The following is a 10,498-nucleotide window of genomic DNA, read 5'->3' on the forward strand; positions in this document are numbered from 1 at the left end:
ACAACGAACTATTATTTCCCGTTAAAAATGAAAAATGGCCACAAGTAGGCCAGAAAGTCTGCGGAATGGACATGAAACGGCACTGAAAAAAGATAATCGTAGTTAGAAAGCAAATTAGGCAGTTGCAAGCGAGGGAGGAGAAAAGATAAATGAACAAAGTTGATTCACATTCGAGGTTTACGCAGATCTTACTCAAAGAGCTACAGGGGATGGAGTAAGAAATGGACGACAAATTTAGATAATAAATTGTTGGTTCCGCTAAACAACGCAAAAGTGGGCAGATTTAGAACTGTACAATGGACAGGAAATGGCAGTTAAAAAGATAATCGTGGTTAGACAAGCAACTTAGACAGTTGCAAGCAAGCCTGACAAAAACATGAACGAGAAGTTCCTTCTTCGTTCACACCCGATATTTTATACACACGTTCCTTTTTCAGTGCTCCACGGGGGAAGAGGTCTGACATACAGGCAGAATATGAATGTCAATTAATTAATTTAAGGCGGAGACTTACTTCCGGTTCCGGCCAGAGTGATAAACCATAGGTCTTACAATTCTTGGCTTGCCCTTGACGTCATGGCAGCCATGTTGATGTACCGAACAATAGCGAAAAAGTCTTTTGCGAATTTGGCTCTAATATTATGCAAAAAGCGAGCGGGATTTCGCTTTTGTTTGGTACAACTACATGGCCTTTTAATCACGTTACTAGCTTGCCGATAGAGCCGCAAAGCAGGATTTTGACAGCGTCTCTAGTGGGATACAGCGAACTAATCCACAAACACAGTCAACACTTTCGACCATATGCTTTCTTATTTATTACACTTGTACCGCAAGGGCTTATGGGAGTTACAACTCTAGGGGGTTTATGGGTCACAACCCTAACAAGTACAAACCAAGAATGGGGAGCAAACTTATTTTCAGTCAACAATGATTAAATGTATGTGAGAATTAAAAAAGATTATCGCAATTAGACAAGCAACTTGAACTTTTGCAAACAAGACTGAAATTGGGGGAAAACCCTTGTATATATTCACGGTAATATACCGTTTATACGGGTCTTAATCCTTGCACCACCGGGAAAGGGGTACAAGATAGAAGATTGAGACAGAATTTAGATCAATACAGGTGGGAATGAATGAATTAATAGTGATGAGCCATAGGCTACACGAAAACAGGCAAACATTATCACAAACAATTATTCCATGAGTCCGTGTCGGATAGGCAATTGTAAATGGTCAACAAGATGGGTAGTGCCCAATTGGCTAGAACCAGTCTCATATCCAACAAGTGCAAATAAAATAATAACTGTTTTATCAAATTAAATTCTGAACACTTGGAAATTAAAGCCAACCAGTTTCCAGCTTCGCAACAATTGCCACAATCAGTTTCCATAATATATAGATTCAAGCCAATCAAAAAAGCAGAGTTCCTGGGTTATTAATTAGGCTGTTCGAGCAAAACAATGGGAATGTCAATTGATGACGTCGCACACAGAAAAATGTCCACATTAGGTCAGATTAGAGAAGAATCCAGACTATTCTGCCGGCTCTCCCGTCATCAACTGAGGTTCCTGTTCTGTCGCTAAATCAGCCTATTCTTACAATAAGTAAACCTAGGTTGAGCCTATGATCCAATCGAAACCCAGTACCTGATCAGAAGTCAACTTATAACTAAAAAAAAAAAAAAAACAGCCAACCTCCATGATCTCTAAACTTGAGCCGTGCTCCCCGCACGGGGCTCAACTATCAGGTCATGCAGTTTATGAGTTGATAATCGATATTGAGTGAGCCAATCACAAAGCTGCAAATGCAATATTTAATAATTTGGGTTAACAATGGTCAGAAGTAGGTCACAACTGCTGAATGGACATGAAATGGAAGTTAAAAAGATCATTGTAGTTAGACAAACAACTAAAGCAGTTGCAAGCAAGCTAAGCCTGAAAAAAACAAAAAAACAAAAACAAAAACAAAAGAGCAGAGCAACTACAGCGATGCAGTGAAATTGCTCAATCATAGGTTTGACTCCTGTTCAAGTCTGGATTTTCTCATGCTTGCTTGCAACTACTTAAAGGGGCTATGTCATGCAAAATTATGTAATTTCATAACAACCAAAATGCGGTAAAAAGTAGAAAGAAAAATGAAACTTTTGTAATAACCACTTAAAACCGATGAAGAATACAAAAGAAATACAACAAAAGGTTCAAAGAGAAGAATGGATGGACACAAATGGACAAGATTGAAACAGATCAATTGCATTTGGGTAATCTTGAAAAAGTCAGCACAATGTTTTTCAAGTTTATGGCAAAATTTGCTTGCCAAGGATATGCAAGGAAACAACCACACAAATGTGCTTGAGGCAAATGTCAGGAGTTCAAGGGAGGCACTAGAGTGTCTTGTAGTTACATGTATTATGGCTGTCCTCAATAATTGCACATACATGTAACAATATTGCTTAACATTGGCTATCATTGTAAACCGTGACGTCGGTTAGCCTCGTTTTGAAGAATAAAAAACATGCGCTCTTGTTGAACCGCCATTATCCGCTTCGTCTTCTTCATCTTCGGCTTAACACCTCGATAATAATTGTTACATGATGGCAGCGGTAAAACAAAGAAACATAATGACTGATTCTAGCGGTCAAGCTTCTGGAACGCTCGCTCCAGCTCCGGCTTTTCGAAGGCCACAAGTTTCTCCTCCGCAACCTCTAGAGATCGAAGGCGATCGGGCTGACAACTGGAAAATCTGGAAACAACGATGGGATAATTACTGTATTATCACGGGCTTAAACAGCCAGCCAGAAGACTACAAATGCGCTATTTTACTGCACACGATTGGAATAGAAGCTTTGCGACTTTACAACGGCATGAAATTCTCCGAAGGTGAGGACAGAAATAAAATGGCGGATATTCTAGCCAAATACGATCAGCACTTTCTTGGCCAAACACAGGAATTCTTTGAACGTTTTCAGTTTAACCGTAGAGATCAAGCCTCTGGCGAGTCAATCGATGAGTATCTTTCAGTTTTGCGAAACATGGCCAAAACCTGTGGTTTCTGTGACTGCATGCGAGACTTGTTAATAATGGACCGCCTACTCTTAGGAATCTCGGATGACAAAACACGTGAAGAACTCCTCTCTACTCACGATCTGACTCTTAATAAAGCTATTGAAATCTGTCGGGGAATGGAAGCTGCTTCTCTTCACATGAAGGCTCTGAAGAACGAAGAAATCAACAAGGTCAAGGATATTTCGAAGAAGACAAAGAAGTCAGCCCCAAACAAACTCCAGCACAAGAAGCCTCCCCAGAGTGATGATAAGCATTCTGGAAAGAAGAAATGTCTATTCTGTCTCCAACTTCATGTAATGAAAAAAGAAATGTGCCCTGCTTGGGGAAAGACCTGTGCATCCTGCGGTGAAAGAAATCACTTTAAAGCTTCAACGAAATGTAAACACCAAGGTGTCAACTCTCTGGGCGACGGTTACTTCTCCGACTCATCCGTAAGCAGCACTGGGACAATCAGCACTGTAACAGCTCTTGAAAGTGAATTTGTGAATTCAGTAAGTCCTGGAAACCAGCTTATTTTCTGCGAAATGGAGGTAAACGAAAGACCTGTCAAAATGCAAATCGACAGTGGGGCTACAGTTTGTATTCTTCCAAAACACTTCCTGAGGGATCAGCATGCTATCTGCCCTGAGAGGGTCCATCTTCAGATGTGGAACAAAACCTCTATGCCCGCTCTTGGCAAGTGTAAAGTGAAAGTCAAGAACCCCGCTACCAAGAAAACGTACAAGGTGGACTTCGTCATTGTTAAAGACCACCTCACACCTCTCCTCAGTGGTACCGCCGCACAGAAGATGAATCTCATAAGTGTTCATTATGACCTGTTTAAAGCACTTAATGCTGTCAACCACGAAAATCAACACTTCAAACAGTTTCCTGAGGCTTTTAAGGACACCCCTGGTACCCTACCTGGAAAGAAGGTTCACTTGACATTGATTGAAGGTTCCACTCCTGTAATCCGTTGTGCACACACCCTGCCTGAATCTAGAAAACAAGTTGTCAAAGATGAACTCCAGCGTCTTGTGGACGCGAGTATCATTGTGCCTGTCGACGAACCCACTGACTGGGTGAGTCAGATGTCTGTTGCTGAAAAGAAAGCTGGAATTCGTATCTGCATTGATCCCCGACCTCTAAATGACGCACTGAAGCGCGAACACTACCAGCTTCCCACTCTGGAAAATGTACTTCCAGAACTTACCAAGGCAAAAGTATTCTCTGTTTGTGATCTCAACTCTGGGTACCTCCACTGTGAGCTCGATCATGCATCAAGTTTGTTGACCACATTTGCCACCCCTTTTGGGCGTTATCGGTGGCTGCGTCTCCCATTTGGTTTGAAAGTCAGCAGCGAAATCTTCCAAAAACGTCTGCATCATGCTCTTGAGGGCCTTGAAGGGGTGCGCTGTATCGCTGACGATGTGATTATCTGGGGTTGAACAGATGAGGAACATGATACACGTGTCCGTACCTTCCTCAACTGCTGTGTTGATAAGGGTATCACCTTGAGCAAAGAGAAGTGCCGCTTTGGTCTCAGCGAGATTCTGTTCATGGGTCATGTCTTAACCAGTGATGGCCTCAAGCCAGACCCCACTAAAGTGGAAGCAGTCCAAAACATGGTTCCTCCTCAAGACAAAGCATCTGTAGAAAGACTACGAGGAACAGTAAATTACCTGTCTAAATTTGTTCCAAACCTTGCCGATGTGATGCGTCCAATCTATGACCTAGCTCTCCCTACCTCCGAGTGGATGTGGGATGCTGTACACGAGAAAGCCTTTACAGAGATGAAGCGTTTGCTGACAAACGCACCTGTGCTAGCCTACTTCGATCCAAGTAAAAACCTATCGATCCAGTGTGACGCTAGTGGACAGGGACTGGGAGCCGCCCTACTTCAAGACGGTCAGCCGCTAGCATACGCCAGCCGCGCTTTGAGTGAGGCAGAAACGAGATATGCTACCATAGAGAAGGAGATGCTCGCAATTGTATTTTCCCTAGAAAAGTGGCACCAGTACACGTTTGGCCGCCCTGTGACTGTGTACTCAGATCATAAACCACTTGCAAGCATCGTAAAGAAGCCCTTGGACAGAGCCCCTAAACGCTTACAGGGAATGCTAATGTGCGCCCTGGCATATGACATTGAAGTGCGATACCTAAATGGTAAAGAGATGTACCTGGCCGACACGCTCAGCAGGGCTCACCTGCCAAAAGCCTCTGATTGTGGACAAGAAGAATTCGAGACCATAAATGCCCTCTCCTACCTGATCATGCCTGAAGAGAAGATCCGCGAGATCCGCCAATACACCAACGATGACACCTCTCTTCAACAGCTGAAACGCGTAATACAGGAAGGTTGGCCAGCAGATGAGAAATCGCTACCACCCCTTATCACCCCATACTTCAGTGTTAGGGATGAGCTCGCAGTCACTGATGGCCTTATATTTCGTGGCGAGCGGCTTGTTATACCAAAGGGAATGCGCACAGCTGTCAAAAAAGATGTCCATAGTGGACACCAAGGAATTGAGGCCTGCCTGCGCCGTGCAAGGGAACATGTTTATTGGCCCGGCATGAACAAGGAATTAAAAGCTTGGATTTGCACCTGTGAGACATGCTGCGAGTATGAACTAACACCTTGTAAAGAGACGCTCATGTCTCATGAAATCCCGGACGGAGCTTGGGAGAAAATTGGGGCAGACCTTTTCACCTGTAATGACAAAGAGTACCTCGTCACCGTCTGCAACAAGTCCAACTTCTGGGAATTGGATCCACTCACCGACACCAAATCATCAACTGTGATCAAAAGATTGAAGTCACACCTGGCACGATATGGTATTCCTAGACAACTGGTTACAGATAATGGCCCCCAATTTACATCACGTGAATTCAAATCTTTTACCAAGACATGGGGCATTGAGCACACTACCATATCACCACACCACAGCCAGGCAAATGGAAAAGTTGAATCGGCTGTGAAGACGGCAAAAAGAATGTTACGCAAGACATCAAAGTCAGGAGAAGACCAGTACCTAGCTCTACTCAATATCCGGAACACACCAACTCAAGGTGTTGTCAGTAGCCCGGCACAGCGTCTTTTGGGGAGAAGGACAAGAAGTTTGTTACCGTCCACAAGATCGCTCCTGGAACCCAGAAGCCCACCCAGCCTCTATGAAAGGGAACAACTCCAGCTCAACCAAAAGAGGCAGCAGCATTACTACAATCGGTCATCCCATGACCTTCCGGCCTTAAAAGCAGGCGACACAGTTAGAATGAAACCATTTGTCCTTGGTAAACACAGTTGGGATGAGGGTCACGTGACAAAGCGACTAGATGAGAGATCCTATGAAGTCCAGTCACATGGTTCCAGCTTTAGACGCAATAGGCAGCACCTAGTGAAGAGCCCTTCCATTCCCGCAGCGGATGCACTGCCTGTACCAGATCCACTGCCTGGACCTCAACGGGGTCAGGATACTCAATTGCCAAACACAAGAGCTGCGAATGGCCAGAAAAGCCACCTGGAAGCAAGGACCACCAAGCAGTCGTCACCTGTGTGTACTCGCTCGGGCCGTGTCATCAAAGAACCAGTTAGATTCCAGGACTATGTTAAGACTTAATCATTTTTTGTTTTTTTTGTTCGTTGTTTTTTTTTTTTTTTTTCTATTACTCTTTTGTAAGGACTGAGAGACACTCGCTTTAGTTCATTTTCGCTATAAAAAAAAAAAAAAAAAAAAAAAAAAAAGGGGAGGATGTAACAATATTGCTTAACATTGGCTATCATTGTAAACCGTGACGTCGGTTAGCCTCGTTTTGAAGAATAAAAAACATGTGCTCTTGTTGAACCGCCATTATCCGCTTCGTCTTCTTCATCTTCAGCTTAACACCTCGATAATAATTGTTACAATACACACATGTACCACTTTTAAAAATCGGCTTGTCCCTCTCTTAATCAATTAAATACGCGTCTTCAAAACTAAAATAAGGCTTGACCTACTCGTCCCCTATGAAGCCCACCCCACCCCCCCCCCCCCCCCCAAATTAAAAATGTACCGACTCCCTTAGTGTTGATTCCCAAGGTATGCACACTTGGTGCATTCAAAAATTCCAACTTAGCAGAATAGCAATTGATTAGGTTACTGTTTAACACTTCATGGATGCAAAATCGACTGTCAATGGCTTTTTATAAAGGAAGATGATACATGTATGTGGTGTAAGCTTACCAAAGACTGAGAGGACAGCAACCTCCTTATCCAAACTGGCAAAGTTTGAGCCTACAAAAAAGAGAGTCATGAAATAATATTATATCCCGTGATCTAGAAGAAATTGTACATTTAATTTTGTATTCATTTGTATTCAAACATCTCTGTTAACTTACAAAAACATCAAAGTCACTGATCGCTAAGCTAAAAATATCCAAACAGTTAAACAGCCTGACATCAAGCTATACCTTAAATACGAAAAAATACAAAGTTTCATTTTACCTATTGTACAGTATCTATTGTACAACAAACAAGCAAAGTTGTTATGACACAAACTGTTACCACAAGGTACTATACGGGAAATCAACAGCCAGCATGCTTGTATGCAGTGGCCGCTATAGACAGTCACATATATTGGACAAGTTATATGTAAGGGAAACAGTTTGACCACTAAATATCCAATATGCGATTTTCATAATTCTGCGAACTCTTACTTTCAAGCGCTAAGCACCAAACTGCCTTTTGACTTCCTTCAATCAGGAAGATCAACCCCGCCTCTGGGAAGTGAATTGGAGTTTTTGTTTCGTTCACAGGTCAAACACCATTACACCTTCTTACAAAGGAAAGGAAAGGAACTTTCTTTATGTGTCTAGTATATTTAGCGCTGGAGCACTAATTGGGGACACTGTAAAGTGAAATTAACAATTAACACAACAAGTCAAATGTTGGATTTTGAGGAGAGGGGAAACCAGATTCCATCGCTTTCCATCTGCGTTTAGTTCGAATGTACGAATGTACTGTGGGAGCCAAAGATGCTGCTTGGTGGGTTTACTGTCACGCATCAATTGATTTCGTCATCTGTGGTTGGCGTTGGAAGTTTGATTGATGGAAGCCAAAACACAGTTTAGCTATTGCCACTTGAAGATGAAATCCACAGAATTATGAAAATTGCAGTACGATTAATTTAATGTGCCACTTTGACAGACACAAAATTATCATTTTTCCTTATAGTAGAGGACCTTTCAATATAAAAGGACTGCATAACAAGATTCTGTAATCCTTTATTACACAATAAACCTTCCGCAGTTTGACGCCACCTTGGCTGGGAGGCAAACACGGCTAAAATTACAGTACAGTGGAACCTCGATTTAACGAACCTCTACTTAAAGAAGTCCTCGATATAACGAACGATATTCTATGTCCCGGCCAAAGTTACAGTAAAAGGTATTAGAACCTCGATATAACGAACCCTGATATAACAAATTCTTCGATATAACGAACATACCTAATCCGGAAGCCCAAACGTAAAATCTACCTTGATATAATGAATTACAATGTCAACACGCGACAGAAGATAAACGCTGAACAGATCAACAGTCAACAAATCCTTTAATCCTTATGGTAAAGAGACAGCAACCTTTCAGTCAACGGCTTATTATATGTCATAGACATTGGCACTATAAAAATTTCGACATCAATTAACTTCCGCTCTATCTTCTTTAATTTGTCTCTTATTAGTTCTATTAACTTCTTCACTTTCGAAGGCTTCTTGTGATACATTGAATACGTAGCCGGAATTTCTATTCCAATGCCCTTGTTTCTCCTTTTGCCAGTCACTTCCACTGAGATTTGTCCTCCGTGTTTTAAAAACAAGTGAAATATACGTGATAGTGTCAATGGCACATGACCCATGATCTGCAACGTTCCTCCTTGATCTTGAACCCGTTTAACGGCAACAGCATGGGTGTCGTGTGGGTTATCAATCATTAACTATGACCTCGATATAACGAACCTTTTGGTCGTTTTCCCTCAAGTTCGTTACATTGAGGTTTTTGACATAACAAACTCTTGATTTAACGAACAAATTTGGCTGGTCCCCAGCGACTTCATTAAATCGAGGTTCCACTGTACATGTAAATGTATGGGATTTTGGCTGACTTTGAACCACTGTAGCACTGCTAAAATGAGATAGATAATTTTGCAACTTTTCCCACTACTTTATTGATATCATTCATTCAACAGAAAATAAGGCCATTAAGGAAAGTACAATGTGTGTAAATCGAATTATAAATCTTCTAATGTGGCTTCTAATTTCACGGCAATTTGCCATGATGATTTTACAAGGGTTTGTTTGAAATCTTGAAAATTTGTTTATGGTCGTTGTAGCCTGAATCTGTTCTTTACATTTCATGAAAATAATCTCAGTATAAATGTCTTTTAAAACGACTCGCTGTGGAATCCACCTCTTTGTAGCCGCATTACAGCGGTTTCAAGTTGGCCAAAATCCCATACATTTACTCTAATTTTAGCCATGTTTGCCCATCAGCCAAGATGATATCATTAACAGTGGCTTTTAAAGGTCAATCACTACAATCAATAACAGATGACTTTGTATTTATCTTGTTTCAAGACTCTTTTTCAAGTTATAGTTGTTTATGAAAGAACAGCTTTTTACCAAGGACACTACATCATAAATAAGCACCCATTTGAGATAGTTTTAGATGATAAATTTTCTTATCACCATTTTACAAATTTGTAATTCCATTGTACATTTCCTTTAAGATGGTCAAATAAAGGTATTATTATCATTATTGGCTGCTACTCAGCCCCTATACCTATGTACACTGCCAGTCTTTAGTTAAAGGACAAAATGAGTAAGTCGACATAAAAAATAAAGAAAACGGAATCAACTAGTGATTCTACGGAACTCACCTTTGCTTTGAGGACATGATGTCCACATCGTCGAATCAGCAGGGGTTGTTATGCCCATGTTTTTGCACTAAAATACCACATTTCAAGCTGAAAAAAACGGAAATCTACGGGCGACCCTAAAAGCCGGAATGACGGAACGGTGGAACGGTGGAACGGCGGAACGGCGGAATGGAGGAATGGTGGAACGGCGGAAAATGACCCCAAATCCTAAAAGACGGAATGACGGAAAATCACCCGAAATCCTAAAAGACGGAATGACGGAAAATCACCCCAAATCCTAAAAGACGGAATTATCCAAAATCGAAAATCACCCAATTTTTTTCGCATGAATACCAGTAACACCACGTTAGAGTTAATGTAACTCGAAACGACTGAAGTTATTTCTCGCTTATTGCCCTAACAATCAACCACAATAGCATGCTTAATTGGCTATTTTAAAAACTTGTGTACATCTGTATACTTTTCACCTGAATTCTGACTGCATAATTTGCGCGAAACTGCAGCAATTATTCGAAAATATAAATCAACTAGAATTTATATCACAAG

Source organism: Montipora foliosa, chromosome 4 (genome assembly GCF_036669935.1).
Source record: "Montipora foliosa isolate CH-2021 chromosome 4, ASM3666993v2, whole genome shotgun sequence".
In the NCBI taxonomy this organism is placed as follows: domain Eukaryota; kingdom Metazoa; phylum Cnidaria; class Anthozoa; order Scleractinia; family Acroporidae; genus Montipora; species Montipora foliosa.